We start from the raw sequence: 15,085 nt of genomic DNA on the forward strand, positions 1-15,085 counted from the left end.
ATCTTCTCATCTCCGATCTTGAGGATCGCCGAAGTGCATCCGAAGAGTTTACACATCGGGTATCCGAGGAGCCCCTTTAAGTTCTCGGCCTTTATCAATACCTTGTTATTTTCATGCCACACCTCGGGTTTGAAGTTGTTCCCGGGTGGCAGTGTCCTCTTGCGTCCGAGCTCCAACGCCGGACTGCATTCAAGGTATCTTTTGCAGCCGAGCACCAACGCCGGACTGCTTCCGAGCTCCAACGCTGAAATGTATCCGAGCTCGAACGCCGGACTGTGTCCAACCTCCAACGCCAGCATGCATCCGAGCTCCAACGCCGGAATGTATCCGAGCTTCAACGCCGGACTATATCCGAGGTGTCATAGATCACCTTGTCTCAAAAAAGTTGAAGGAGTTTAGCCAAGCTTAATGTCGGAAATGCCCTCTATGGAACCAGCCACTGGCGCCCGACCTTTATGCCGGACTGCTTGCGAGGTGGTGCACCACCCCGACTACGGGCTGATTTTTTGTAAATATTTTTGATTGGTGCAATTTATTCTCTGCCGAGATAGATATCCAGTATCCCTCAAGGTGTGTGTTGGTCTAAAACCTGAGATGCACCTAAAGGAGGACATAAGACCGCTGATCCCAGTAGCCCCTGAGACTCAGGTTGATTCGCAAAATCGGCCTGAGGATCAAGTCCTAGCTCGGCAGGATACTTCGGGACACAAACAACGGCGTGCTCAGTCCTCGAGACTCAGGTTGGGTGCGGCCGACCAACCTGAGGATCATAATCTCCTCGGAAACTGCATTGTGCTTGAACTTCTCTATATTGAATAGGCAATGCAGTAGCCCCCGAGACACTGGTCGGGTGGCAACACCAGATCAGGAGATCGATGTGCTCCTTTATTAGTAGTAAATGATAAGCGCGAAGCCCATAAGCCCCCCAGCCTTAATGTGGGCACGGGTGGCCGAATTAAGGATCGATATCCAGAGTAAAATCACAAATTATGTGTAATGATTCTATGTATCCAAGTACTTTACATCATTAATGCTCGGATTCGCATTGTAAAAAACTTTATTGACCGGCCATCGGCTTCCACCTCATTGGCCAGCAGCTGAGGAGTGTTTGTCCTACTTTATAAAGCCTTTATGAGGGCAAAGATTTACGGCAAACAAGGCAATCCGGCCATACAGTTTTATTAACAAAGGTACGCGGAGAGATATTTTATATTACTTTTTAACGTAAGAAACATCTTCCAAGAAAATAGTCCCACTATCCGTTCCTTTCTTTGGGTTGTCATGCTAAGCATGATCATGAAACCTCAGCTCCGATCAATGTGGGAGGAAAATATTGACGATTGAGTTCGAGGAAAGTGCCCGAACTCTATGGTATTGATGAACCAAAATTTTTACTTCCGTCGTTGCCGACCAATGCGATCCTTTAAGATTGCTAGCTTTCGGCTTCATCCTGTCTGAGGTACTAACGCGGATGACCCGGTAGTAACAATCACAGAGGTGCTCCCTTTACCGCCTAGCCGAACAATCGGGAATGTAGGGGTAAGCACAGGAGCCAGGCAACCCAGCTTGGCCAAAATCTTAAGTCAAATTGATGCATATTTATGGCTTTATATAACGATAATTACGGAAGGCATCACTTGTATAATGAATACAAATGTTGATGATATATACTTATTTTGACTCCATTGCGATCGTTTATCAGTTGAAAGTGGCCCATCATCGGCTTCTACCCCTTTGTAGATACTACGCAGGGTGTTTCCGCAATAACAAGACAACCCTCAGCCAACGTCTCGGTGCCCGGAGGTGGTTGTGTTAGCGGAAACGAGGCAATCAGGTGTCTTGGCTTTATAACTTTAACTTAGTCATAGGAGCTTTAAACTGGGGAAGCTAGCTACGAGCCCCCGGTCAGTGTTCGGCGACAGCAGAGGTCAAGCCGTAAACACTTCGGCCAATGTTATGAACGGATTATCATTTAACACGGTCATCGGATCGCTGACCAGTTTGCGCTTATTGTGATAGTCAGTTTTCGGCTTTCTCCACTGAGGTGCTTAACCATGCGAGCTGGAAGCACAATCGCAGTGGTTCTCCCATTGCACACCTAGCCGAACAAAGCGGAACATATGAGGCAAGCACAGGAGCGGGGCAACCCAACTATTGACCGAAGACACAATTCGAAACCGATGCATATATAGCAACATCCGAGAATGTTTTTGCCGAATCTCTAAAGGTGTCCGACGTTGCACTGTGAGACTTATGCGAAAAACACACAAATAGTTTAAAAGTGCCAAAAGCTTGGAAAACCAAAAAAACATCAGTAAAAGTATGACGTCCGAACAAGATCAAGTGTTCGGTGCCAATCCGAGAATTGGAAAAAATTGTGCTTCTGTCGTGCTTTAACATGACACATCCGATCTCAAGACTTTGAGTCAAAAAAGGAGCGGTAGAGAAAGACTTTGCAGCGACCAAGAAGAAAACACATTTACTATAAAACAGCTCATATAAATTTAAGAGCCCCCAAGTGACTTGGGCAAAAGAATTTTATGTATACTGATTGTATGTACCGAAGTACTTATATCATATTTGTGTTCACCCGAACTTTAAACGCGTCTTAACCGACCGTCGGCTTCTCCCTCTTCGGCTAAAGGCCGAAAAGTGTTATGTACTCCACCTGTCGAGAATATCGACGGTGTTTCCGATAACCAGGCAATCAGGCCATAAGGCTGTAACAGACAAAGCACGCTCAGGGAACTTATGCTATATTACTAGCAAAGTGTAAGAAGCATCTTCGAAGAAAATAGTACCCCCACCGGTACCTTTCTTCGGTTGCTCATTATTACTATGAGACTTGTGCAATAGATTTTTTGTACTCATGAGTTCCGTTGTGTGCCGACCATTATGGAAAACAGTAAGAGCGCTAGCTTTCGGCTTCACCCAGTCTGAGGTCCGACTCGGATGACCCGATCGTGACAATCGCAAAGGTGCTCCCTTTACTCCCTAGCCGAACAATCGGGAACGTAGGGGTAAACACAGGAGCAAAGCAACCCAGCTTGCAAATCGCTTAGGTCAATATGGTGCATATTGTGGCGTAATACACGAACAAGGAACGAAGCCGTACAAGTATAATCATATGCAAGAGGAAAAGCTCCATCAAGGGAGCCCCAAATAAACGGGGTATTTGAATATGTGCGTCACAAACAAAGTTTTGACCAGGAACTTTGTCACAACCAACTTTGTGCCCAAAAGTATAATGCTTGGTCGAACCAAACAAAATTTAAAACTGAAAGGTTTTGAGCATGAAAGCAACTTAGCTGGTTAATGTGCTCGGTGTTGATAACGCGATTCGGGCTTGTGGCGGGACGAAGATGCCCATTGATCTGTGACAGATACGACAAGGTTTGCAGTCCTCGGCATGGCCGAGGTCCCAGCCCCCAGGCCCGAGGTGTCCGAGCAAGGAGTTCAGCACTCCGGAGTAGTGACCACGTAACGCAGTCAAAATCGATTACCTGCACACATAAAACAGTGCAGTCGAGGAAATAATAATAATATATGTATAATTCTTGCATAATTTCTTTATGCAAAAATAATTTATTTAAAGAGATGTGGCCTGGGGCTGAAGCCAATGTCGATGCAGGGCATCAGCGTGACGCAGTGAAGGCGTGACAAAGCCTGAATTTGCAGGGCGGTCCGGGCTCCGGGCGCGGCGTTTGCCGAACTATGTACGAAAACTGACCGAACCACCACGCGACCGTTTTTAATGTGGCCGCCATTTCATAGACCTGTGTACAGATGATGGAACAAACCAGAGTAATAATTCCTTCAGAAAAATAAACCCAACAAACAAAAATTGTTAGGATTAATAGCACCTGGTTTATTTGTTGTAGCATTCCGAAGAAAGGCGACTCCCAAAATTGGGAATCGATCCGCACACCCATTGCCTGGTGGGTGATAAAGAGACGGCATGGCGAAGCTGGCAAAGGTTGGCTTGCCGAGGCAAAGCCCTCGGTCCAGCTAACTTGACGAAGCTGATCGGCTGGTGACGCCAAAGTCACCAGAGTATGTTGATGAAGAAATAGCCAAGCCCCCGGTCTAGCCGAGGTGACGGAGCAGGCCGGTGAGGAGTTGTTGCAGCTGCCATGTCAGCCGAGGTGTTGAGGTAGTTCGGCGTGATGGACATCGGCTCGAAGAAGCAACAGTGCGGCCATGCCGACCCAGGTCGTAACTTGTGACGCAGCCAATGCTGGTTTGATGAAGTGACCATGCGGCGATGCCGGTGTGCCCGCTCCGTGTAATCCGTGGGGCGGCGATGTTGGTGATGATTTATCGTTGGCGATTCTGAACTCTTATTCGGCTCGCTGAGGTGAGGATCCGAAGAAGCTGAGCTCGGCTCAAAAGGCGATGACATGTCTAGCGCAGGCCGGCAGCCGTGGAGCTATATTGCCGGGCTAGTTTGACACCAGTGTGATGGCGAAGATTACCTCAGAGGAGGCTTCAAAATTTATGGGCATGTGTTTAAGAACAACGCACAATACTTTAGAAGAAAACTCCTTTAAAAAGGTTGTTCAATATCACATTTATAAAGAAACATGAATTCGGGTCGGATCTGTATTCGCGCAGAAAACAGATCTGAAAAGTGATGCACTAATCGGAAGGTTCCCGGAGTTTGGATGGTCGGATCGAGCTGAAATTTTGAGGGTGGTAGATATGGGAATTCCGCAGCAAATGAACGGTTGGATCTTCCAAAGTACCTCCGTGATGGGCTCTGGAGACCACACCCTAAACTCGTCCAGATTCCCGTCCAGGTTTGACAGGGCTCCGGTATATCGTAGATTGCCAGAGATTCCTCCATCGGAACTCGACGAAATTTTTCAGGGTTGTTGTAGACTCAATTCCGCACAATTCCACCGAAGCGATCATTAAAACGACACTCGAGGAGGCGGTGGCGGTGGATACAAGTTTGCTGTCCAGAAAAACAGCACGGTCGCCCGAGGGCAATGTCGATGTTGAGCCCCCGAGCTCCATGGATGATTCCTCCATGATCTTGATAGAAATCGGAGTTGCTGTTGTTGAAGGCCCTCGTCCGATCATGACGATCGGAGGCAGGGCATAGTCCTCGGTCAAGCCAAGGTGACCAGTCGAGCCGGTGACGAAGATGTCGACGTCGCAGTTAATCTGCAGATGAGCCATTGATCCTTTTGCCGATCACATAGTGGAACTCTCAATGAAAGCACCAATGTCGGTGTCAAAACCGGCGGATCTCGGGTAGGGGGTCCCGAACTGTGGGTCTAAGGCTAATGGTAACAGGAGGCGGGGGACACGATGTTTACCAAGGTTCGGACCCTCTCGATGGAGGTAATACCCTACTTCCTGCTTGATTGATCTTGATGATATGAATATTACAAGAGTTGATCTACCATGAGATCACAGAGGCTAAACCCTAGAAGCTAGCCTATGATTATGATTGTTCTTCTTCTCTATCGACTAGCCCGGCCTCGGTTTATATAATGCACCAGAGGCCTAGGATAACAAGAGTCCTAGCCGAATACGCCGGTGGGGAGGAGTCCTTCTCTTGATCACCAAGTCTTGTGGAATCTTCCTTGTATGCGGCAGCTGTCCGAACTGGCCCATGAGTATACGGCCATGGGGGTCCTCGGCCCAATCTAACTGATCGGGAGACGACGTGGTGAGTACCCCCTAGTCCAGGATGTTAGGGAACGTAGCAGAAATTCAGAATTTTCTACGCATCACCAAGATCAATCTATGGAGTTTACTAGCAACGAGAGGGAAGGAGTGCATCTACATACCCTTGTAGATCGCGAGCGGAAGCGTTCAAGAGAACGAGGTTGATGGAGTCGTACTCGTCGTGATCCAAATCACCGATGATCCTAGCGCCGAACGGACGGCACCTCCGCGTTCAACACACGTACGGAGCAGCGACGTCTCCTCCTTCTTGATCCAGCAAGGGGGGAGGAGAGGTTGATGGAGATCCAGCAGCACGACGGCGTGGTGGTGGAAGTAGCGGGATCCCGGCAGGGCTTCGCCAAGCGCAAGCGGGGAGGAAGAGGTGTCACGGGAGGGAGAGGGAGGCGCCAGGGCTTAGGATTGCTGCTGCCCTCCCTCCCCCCACTATATATAGGGCCAAGGGAGGGGGGGCGCAGCCTTGGCCCTTCCTCCAAGGAAGGGTGCGGCCAGGGAGGAGTCCATCCTCCCCAAGGCACCTCGGAGGTGCCTTCCCCCTTTAGGACTCTCCTTTTATCTTATCTCTTGGCGCATGGGCCTCTTGGGGCTGGTTCCCTTGGCCCATATAGGCCAAGGCGCACCCCCACAGCCCATGTGGCCCCCCGGGGCTGGTGGACCCCTTGGTGGACCCCCAGACCCCTTTTGGCACTCCCGGTACAATACCGATAATGCGCGAAACTTTTCCGGCGACCAAAATAAGACTTCCCATATATAAATCTTTACCTTCGGACCATTCCGGAACTCCTCGTGACTCCCGGGATCTCATCCGGGACTTCGAACAACTTTCGGATTTCCGCATACTAATATCTCTACAACCCTAGCATCACCGAACCTTAAGTGTGTAGACCCTACGGGTTCGGAGGCACGCAGACATGACCGAGACGACTCTCCGGTCAATAACCAACAGCGGGATCTGGATACCCATGTTGGCTCCCACATGCTCCTCGATGATCTCATCGGATGAACCACGATGTCGAGGATTCAATCAATCCCGTATACAATTCCCTTTGTCTATCGGTATGTTACTTGCCCGAGATTCTATCGTCGGTATCCCGATACCTTGTTCAATCTCGTTACCGGCAAGTCTCTTTACTCGTTCCGTAACACATCATCCCGTGATCAACTCCTTGGTCACATGTGCACATTATGATGATGTCCTACCGAGTGGGCCCAGAGATACCTCTCCGTTTACACGGAGTGACAAATCCCTGTCTCGATTCGTGCCAACCCAACAGACACTTTCGGAGATACCTGTAGTGCACCTTTCTAGCCACCCAGTTACGTTGTGATGTTTGGTACACCCAAAGCATTCCTACGGTATCCAGGAGTTGCACAATCTCATGGTCTAAGGAAATGATACTTGACATTAGAAAAGCTCTTAGCAAACGAACTACACGATCTTGTGCTAGGCTTAGGATTGGGTCTTGTCCATCACATCATTCTCCTAATGATGTGATCCCGTTATCAACGACATCCAATGTCCATGGTTAGGAAACCGTAACCATCTATTGATCAACGAGCTAGTCAACTAGAGGCTTACTAGGGACATGGTGTTGTCTATGTATCCACACATGTATCTGAGTTTCCTATCAATACAATTCTAGCATGGATAATAAACTATTATCATGAACAAGGAAATATAATAATAACCAATTTATTATTGCCTCTAGGGCATATTTCCAACAGTCTCCCACTTGCACTAGAGTCAATAATCTAGTCCACATCACCATGTGATTAACACTCATAGGTCACATCACCATGTGACCAACATCTAAAGAGTTTACTAGAGTCAACAATCTAGTTCACATCACTATGTGATTAACACTCAATGAGTTCTGGTTTGATCATGTTATGCTTGTGAGAGAGGTTATTAGTCAACGGGTCTGAACCTTTCAGATCCGTGTGTGCTTTACGAATATCTATGTCATCTTGTGGATGCTACCACGTGCTACTTGGAGCCATTTCAAATAATTGCTCTACTATACGAATCCGGTTTACTACTCAGAGTCATCCGGATTAGTGTCAAATTTCGCATCGACGTAACCCTTTACGACGAACTCCTTTTCACCTCCATAATCGAGAAAATTCCTTAGTCCACTAGATACTAAGGATAAATTCGACCGCTGTCATGTGATCCATTCCCGGATCACTATTGTACCCCTTGACCAACTCATGGAAAGGCACACTACATGTGCGGTACACAACATAGCATGATGTAGAGCCTACGTCTAAAGCATAGGGGACGACCTTCGTCCTTTCTCTCTCTTCTGCTGTGGTCAGGTCTTGAGTCTTACTCAATACTCACACCTTGTAACACAGCCAAGAACTCCTTCTTTGCTGATCTATTTTGAACTCTTTCAAAATCATATCAAGGTGTGTGTTCTTTGAAAGTATCATCAGGCGTCTTGATCTATCTCTATAGATCTTGATGCCCAATATGTAAGCAACTTTATCCAGGTCTTCCTTTGAAAAACTCCTTTCAAACAACCCTTTATGCTTTCCAGAAATTTTACATCATTTCGGATCAACAATATGTCATTCACATATACTTATCAGAAATGTTGTAGCGCTCCCACTCACTTTATTGTAATTACAAGTTTCTAACAAACTTTGTATAAACCCAAAAACTTTGATCACTCCATCAAAGCGTATATTCTGACTCCGAGATGCTTGCTCTAATCCATGGAAGGATCGTTGGAGCTAGCATACCTTTTAGCATCCTTAGGATCGACAAACCTTTCTGATTGTATCACATACAACCTTTCCTTATGAAAACTGGTAAGGAAACTTGTTTTGACATCCATCTGCCAGATTTCATAAATGCAGCTAATGCTAACATGATTCCGACGGACTTAAGCATCGCTACGGATGAGAAAATCTCATCGTAGTCAACTCCTTGAACTTGTGAAAATACTCTTTGCCACAAGTCGAGCTTCATAGACGGTAACATTACCGTCCATGTCCGTCTTCTTCTTAAAGATCCATTTATCTCGGATTTCATGGCTTCGAGCCATTCGTCGGAATATGGGCCCACCATCGCTTCTCCATAGCTCGTAGGTTCATCGTTGTCCAACAACATGATTTCCAAGACAGGATTAAGCATTACTCTGAAGTAGTACGCATCCTCGTCGTCCTACGAGGTTTGGTAGTGACTTGATCCGAAGTTTCATGATCACTATCATAAGCTTCCACTTCAATTGATGTAGGTGCCACAGGAACAACTTCCAGTGCCCTGCTACACACTAGTTGAAGTGACGGTTCAATAACCCTATCAAGTCTCCACCATCCTCCCACTCAATTCTTTCGAGAGAAACTTTTCCTCGAGAAAGGACTCGCTTCTAGAAGCAATTACTTTTGCTTCCAGATCTGAAATAGGAGGTATACCCAACTGTTTTTGGGTATTCTATGAAGATGCATTTATCCGCTTTGGGTTCGAGCTTATCAGCCTGAAACTTTTTCACATAAGCGTCGCAGCCCCAAACTTTTAAGAAACGACAACTTAGGTTTCTCTAAACGGTGTCGTCTCAACGGAATTGCGTGGTGCCCCTTTTAAAGTGAATGCGGTTATCTCTAATGCCTAACCCATAAACGATAGTGGTAATTCGATAAGAGACATCATGGTATGCACCATATCCAATAGGGTGCAGTTATGATGTTCGGACACACCATCACACTATGGTGTTCCAGGCGGTATTAATTGTGAAACACTTTCCACAATGTCTTAATTGTGTGCCCAACTCGTAACTCAGTTACTCATCTCTATGATCAGATCACAGACATTTTATCCTCTTGTCACGGCGATCTTCAACTTCACTCTGAAATTACTTGAACCTTTCAATAATTCAGACTTGTGTTTCATCAAGTAAATACACTCAGCATCTACTCAAATCATCTGTGAAGTAAGAACATAACGATATCCACTGCATGCCTCAGCACTCATTGGACTGCATACATCAAAATGTATTACTTCCAATAAGTTGCTCTCTTGTTCCATCTTACTTAAAACGAGGACTTTCAGTCATCTTGCCCATGTGGTATGATTTGCATGTCTCAAGTGATTCAAAATCAAGTGAGTCCAAACGATCCATCTGCATGGAGTTTATTCATGCATATATACCAATAGACATGGTTCGCATGTCTCAATCTTTTCAAAAAACGAGTGAGTCCAAAGATCCATCTACATGGAGCTTCTTCATGCATTCTATACCAATATGACTCAAATGGCAGTGCCACAAGTATGTGGAACTATCATTACTATTTTATATCTTTTGGCATGAACATGTGTGTCACTATGATCGAGATTCATTTTAGGTGCAAGACCATTGAAGGTATTATTCAAATAAACAGAGCAACCATTATTCTCCTTAAATGAACAACCGTATTGCGATAAACATAATCCAATCATGCTTAACGCAAACACCAAATCTCGATGGTAGAGGGAGCATGCGATGCTTGATCACATCAACCTTGGAAACACTTCCAACACATATCGTCATCTCACCTTTAGCTAGTCCCCGTTTATTCCGCAGCTTTTATTTCGAGTTACTAACACTTAGCAACCGAACCGGTATCTAATACCCTGGTGCTACTAGGAGTACTAGTAAAGTACACATTCATATAACGTATATCCAATATACTTCTGTCGACCTTGCCCGCCTTCTCATCTACCAAGTATCTAGGGTAGCACTGCTTCAGTGACCGTTCCCCTTATTACAGAAGCACTTAGTCTCGGGTTTGGGTTCAACCTTGGGATTCTTCACTAGAGCAGCAAACGATTTGCTGTTTCATGAAGTATCCCTTTTGCCCTTGCCCTTCTAGAAACTAGTGGTTTTACTAACCATCAACAATTGATGCTCCTTCTTGATTTCTACTTTCGCGGTGTCAAACATCGCGAATAGCTCAAGGATCATCATCTATCCTTGATATGTTATAGTTCATCACGAAGCTCTACTAGCTTGGTGGCAGTGACTATGGAGAACCATCACTATCTCATCTGGAAGATTAACTCCCACTCGATTCAAGTGATTGTAGTACTCAGACAATCTGAGCACATGCTCAACGGTTGAGCCTTTCTCCCTTAGTTTGCAGGCTTAAGAAACTTGTCAGAGGTCTCATATCTCTTGACGTGGGCACTAGTCTGAAATCCCAATTTCAGTCTTCGGAACATCTCACATGTTCTGCAACGTTTCGAAAACGTCTTTAGTGCCACAATTCTAAACCGTTAGCATTACACACTGAACTATCACGTAGTCATCAAAACGTATATGTCAGATGTTTCGCAACATCTACAGACGACGCTGAGGTTCAGCACACCGAGCGGTGCATTAAGGACATAAGCCTTCTATGCAGCAATGAGGACAATCCTCAGTTTACGGACCCAGTCCGCATAATTGCTAATACCAACTTTCAACTAAATTTTCTCTAGGAACGTATCTTAAACAGTAGAACTAAAGCGTATGACATAATTTGCATAGACCTTTTGACTATGTTCATGATAATTAAGTTCATCTGATTAATGAACTCCCACTCAGATAGACATCCCTCTAGTCATCTAAGTGATACATGATCAGAGTCAAACTAGGCCGTGTCCGATCATCACGTGAGACGGACTAGTCATCATCGGTGAACATCTCCATGTTGATCGTATCTGCTATACGACTCATGTTCGACCTTTCGGTCTCTTGTGTTCCGAGGCCATGTCTGTACATGCTAGGCTCGTCAAGTCAACCTAAGTGTTTTGCATGTGTTCCGAGGCCATGTCTGTACATGCTAGGCTCGTCAACACCCGTTGTATTCGAACGTTAGAATCTATCACACCCGATCATCACGTGGTGCTTCGAAACAACGAACCTTCGCAACGGTGCACAGTTAGGGGGTACACGTCTCTTTAAATTTTAGTGAGGGATCATCTTACTTACTACCGTCGTTCTAAGCAAATAAGATGCATAACATGATAAACATCACATGCAATCAAATAGTGACATGATATGGCCAATATCGTTATGCTCCTTTGATCTCCATCTTCGGGGCACCATGATCATCTTTGTCACCGGCATGACACCATGATCTCCATCTTCGGGGCACCATGATCATCTTTGTCACCGGCATGACACCATGATCTCCATCATCATGATCTCCATCATTGTGTCTTTATGAAGTTGTGACGCCAATGATTACTTCTACTTCTATGGCTAACGCGCTTAGCAATAAAGTAAAGTAATTTACATGGCGTTATTCAATGACACGCAGGTCATGCAAAAAATAAAGACAACTCCTATGGCTCCTGCCGGTTGTCATACTCATCGACATGCAAGTCGTGATCCCTATTACAAGAATATGATCAATCTCATACATCACATATATCATTCATCATATCTTCTGGCCATATCACATCACATAGCACATGCTGCAAAAACAAGTTAGACGTCCTCTAATTGTTGTTGCAAGTTTTTACGTGGCTTGTATAGGTTTCTAGCAAGAACGGTTCTTACCTACGTAAGACCACAACGTGATATGCCAATTTCTATTTACCCTTCATAAGGACCCTTTTCATCGAATCCGTTCCGACTAAAGTGGGAGAGACAGACACCCGCTAGCCACCTTATGCATCTAGTGCATGTCAGTCGGTGGAACCTGTCTCACGTAAGCGTACGTGTAAGGTCGGTCCGGGCCGCTTCATCCCACAATGCCGCCGAAACAAGATAAGACTAGTAGCGGCAAGAAGAATTGACAACATCGACGCCCACAACTACTTTGTGTTCTACTCGTGCATAGAAACTACGCATAGACCTAGCTTATGATGCCACTGTTAGGGAACGTAGCAGAAATTCAAAATTTTCTACGCATCACCAAGATCATTCTATGGAGTTTACTAGCAACGAGAGGGAAGGAGTGCATCTACATACCCTTGTAGATCGCGAGCGGAAGCGTTCAAGAGAACGAGGTTGATGGAGTCGTACTCGTCGTGATCCAAATCACCGATGATCCTAGCGCCGAACGGACGGCACCTCCGCGTTCAACACACGTACGGAGCAGCGACGTCTCCTCCTTCTTGATCCAGCAAGGGGGGAGGAGAGGTTGATGGAGATCCAGCAGCACGACGGCGTGGTGGTGGAAGTAGCGGGATCCCGGCAGGGCTTCGCCAAGCGCAAGCGGGGAGGAAGAGGTGTCACGGGAGGGAGAGGGAGGCGCCAGGGCTTAGGATTGCTGCTGCCCTCCCTCCCCCCACTATATATAGGGCCAAGGGAGAGGGGGGCGCAGCCCTGGCCCTTCCTCCAAGGAAGGGTGCGGCCAGGGAGGAGTCCATCCTCCCCAAGGCACCTCGGAGGTGCCTTCCCCCTTTAGGACTCTCCTTTTATCTTATCTCTTGGCGCATGGGCTGATTGGGGCTGGTTCCCTTGGCCCATATAGGCCAAGGCGCACCCCCACAGCCCATGTGGCCCCCCCGGGGCTGGTGGACCCCTTGGTGGACCCCCGGACCCCTTTCGGCACTCCCGGTAAAATACCGATAATGCGCGAAACTTTTCCGGCGACCAAAATAAGACTTCCCATATATAAATCTTTACCTCCGGACCATTCCGGAACTCCTCTTGACGTCCGGATCTCATCCGGGACTCCGAACAACTTTCGGATTTCCGCATACTAATATCTCTACAACCCTAGCGTCACCGAACCTTAAGTGTGTAGACCTTACGGGTTCGGAAGACACGCAGACATGACCGAGACGACTCTCCGGTCAATAACCAACAGCGGGATCTAGATACCCATGTTGGCTCCCACATGCTCCTCGATGATCTCATCGGATGAACCACGATGTCGAGGATTCAATCAATCCCGTATACAATTCCCTTTGTCTATCGGTATGTTACTTGCCCGAGATTCGATCGTCGGTATCCCGATACCTTGTTCAATCTCGTTACCGGCAAGTCTCTTTACTCGTTCCGTAACACATCATCCCGTGATCAACTCCTTGGTCACATTGTGCACATTATGATGATGTCCTACCGAGTGGGCCCAGAGATACCTCTCCGTTTACACGGAGTGACAAATCCCTGTCTCGATTCGTGCCAACCCAACAGACACTTTCGGAGATACCTGTAGTGCACCTTTATAGCCACCCAGTTACGTTGTGACGTTTGGTACACCCAAAGCATTCCTACGGTATCCGGGAGTTGCACAATCTCATGGTCTAAGGAAATGATACTTGACATTAGAAAAGCTCTTAGCAAACGAACTACACGATCTTGTGCTAGGCTTAGGATTGGGTCTTGTCCATCACATCATTCTCCTAATGACGTGATCCCGTTATCAACGACATCCAATGTCCATGGTTAGGAAACCGTAACCATCTATTGATCAACGAGCTAGTCAACTAGAGGCTTACTAGGGACATGGTGTTGTCTATGTATCCACACATGTATCTGAGTTTCCTATCAATACAATTCTAGCATGGATAATAAACGATTATCATGAACAAGGAAATATAATAATAACCAATTTATTATTGCCTCTAGGGCATATTTCCAACACAGGACACCATCAACAGTACCACCTACATCCCCTACATCTGCTAGTCTACCACTGTAAGAGTTCACACGACTTAATCAACTATGCTAGAGCCCATAATAGCTTGTGGCTGCACACGGAAGTTTCTAGCATGAATAATCTTATGATCCCTTTGAGCCTGGGTGGCGGTCCATAGGAAAATCACACGGTACCCCGGGATTTCCAAAAAATACAGGCAACACTGGGTTCCCCAGGTGCCTTAATCCACCCAGATGTGTATTTAAGTAGCCACCTTAAGTTGAACCATTAATTAACAATCTCACATCTGTCATGAATTCACTCGAACCCAATCCACGTCTACTAGCATAGCATAGCATGATAGGCATCGTAGAAGTAACTCCCAAAGGTTTGATAATAAACAGGTAATAGGTTCTACCTCATCAACTACTTCCGAAACCCACAAGTTAAGAGATCCTACTCATGCAATGTTTGAGGGTTGAAACCAATGCATAAAAACTGGGTAATGAAAAGTATGATCAAAGTGTGAACTTGCCTCGTACTGTTGATGAAGATGATTCGCACTCATAACTCCTGATAGTTCTACTCGTCATACTCCGGTCAATCTATCGTGAGCAAGCAATAGTAACCACACATAAGCAATCACTCAAAAGATCGGAAAGAACGAAGAAGACAATTCGGAAGACTTCAAAACCAAGTAAATAACTCTTGCATCAGAAAACAATCTCTAACAGCACCAAAATTAAGTGAATTTTGCCTTATCAGAAAGTTTAGGTCAAGAGCTTCGATTTGCAAAAAGAATCAACTAAATCGGAGTTATAAAACT

This window comes from Triticum aestivum, chromosome 6D (genome assembly GCF_018294505.1).
Source record: "Triticum aestivum cultivar Chinese Spring chromosome 6D, IWGSC CS RefSeq v2.1, whole genome shotgun sequence".
NCBI lineage: Eukaryota > Viridiplantae > Streptophyta > Magnoliopsida > Poales > Poaceae > Triticum > Triticum aestivum.